The sequence below is a fragment of the Diachasma alloeum genome, unplaced genomic scaffold, assembly GCF_001412515.2.
Source record: "Diachasma alloeum isolate Michigan unplaced genomic scaffold, Dall2.0 Dall_scaffold_01351, whole genome shotgun sequence".
Taxonomy (NCBI): Eukaryota; Metazoa; Arthropoda; class Insecta; order Hymenoptera; family Braconidae; genus Diachasma; species Diachasma alloeum.
The window spans coordinates 54,403-56,190 of record NW_021681454.1 but is presented as its reverse complement, the minus strand read 5'-3'; positions in this window follow the sequence as shown (position 1 = coordinate 56,190).

Here is a 1,788-nt window from a genome sequence, read left to right as displayed (position 1 = left end):
TAGACTCGGAACTTAAACCAGGACCAAGAGAGGACTACTGGTTTACGGACGGCTCTGGCTTCAATGAAAGTTTTGGGGCAGGCATCTACCGTCTGAAAGATGGCTTCGGAGAGAGTTTTCCACTGGGCCACCATTCAACCGTCTTTCAAGCAGAAATGCTGGGCATACTTAAGTGTGCAGAGTATCTGAACGCGAGAGACACAAAAAAGATGAAAATATTCATCTGCAGTGACAGCCAGGCGGCGATTCACGCCCTGAAAAAACCCACTACAGAGTCACAGGTGGTGTGAGAATGCATGCAGGCATTGGACACACTGAGTGAAAACAACCAGGTCACGGTAACCTGGGTACCAGGCCACCATGGAATTCTGGGTAATGAATAGGCAGATAAGCTGGCCAAGGAGGGTAAAGAAAGGGTACCCTCACACGGCCTGCTTGGCATACCCTTCGCAGTGGGAAAAACTCTTATTAAAGAACATTTCCAGCGAGATCATGTCAGGCGTTGGGAGAAAGTTGCGACCTGCAGACAAGCGAAACTGCTTATGAGGGGGCAACTACGAATTAGAACCAGAAAGCTTCTGGAGCTGCACAGAGGGGATCTGAGGGTAGCAGTAGGGCTCCTCACGGGTCATACAGCTCTCAGAGCTCATCTATTCAAAATGAAACTTGCAGAACATGAAGACTGCAGATTGTACGGAGGCGATAAGGAGGGCGTCATCCACATTTTATGTGAATGCCCCCTATTAGCCCTCCGCTATAAAATCTGGGGCCAAGCTTTCCTGGAGCCAGAGGACTTACAACAAGCGGCTGTCACCAGCCTTATTAGCCTAGTGAGAAACACAGGGCTGGGGCTGTGTGACTGACCGAAACTAAGGCGGATGTTACAAAAGACCGTATGATTTAGGTGACTCTGGGCGCTTTAAGTGACCAGCCACGCATACTCTATTCTATCATCATGAAGTTCCTGAAGGTATAGTATATTTCTAACCTAGGGAGGGAAAATAAAGGATCCTCAGCCGCCAGTGCAATTACCAGCCGAGTCGAAGGCGAGGTTGGTAAGCACGCGGCTGAGGGTCCTTTATTTTACTTCCCGTGGTTAGAAGGTGATTTTCCGTCTCGGCGTAGGCGCAAAGTTCGAGTTCTTTGTAATGTAACTTTGCGCCCGCCGGGACGGAAAAGGTGTTGTTAAAGGTCTCGAACGCAATCATCGTCAGGAAAAGAAGTCATCAACTTGAAAATTAGTCTTTATAGCCATTGTTAGTGATAATCCCTCCATTAATCTGACTCTGACCGAATGAATCATCGACAATCCCAAAGATAAATGATCTGCAGAATCCCCTCATTACCTCATTACAACTTCAATTTTTCCCTTTTCACTTGAATAGTTCATATCGCGTGCCTGAACACAGAAGGTCGTGTATGCAAAAATGAGCCTTCTCCGGCAAAATGTCATATCGGCCAGAATATACAAACTTTTAGGAAATTCACCAAATTGACTCCAAAAACAGTGAAACATCTCGATGCAGTCATCAATGGAGAAACAACGGTTTTGATTTTTACAAATGTAGAAAAATGATTCACCTAAATCGAAAAAGTCGTATACCCAATTTTAGTTTTGAGGCTTTCGCGGCCATTATTAATGACGTGGTTGGCTTCCGGATGGATGCCGCGTTGAGTTTCAGCATTGCGCCGACGTTTCGCAAACATTGCAGTCTGCATCTTCAGGGCTATGAGCTCCGATTCTGAGCTCCGATGTGTGGGGGCAGTCCTTATATACCTTCCCTTGTG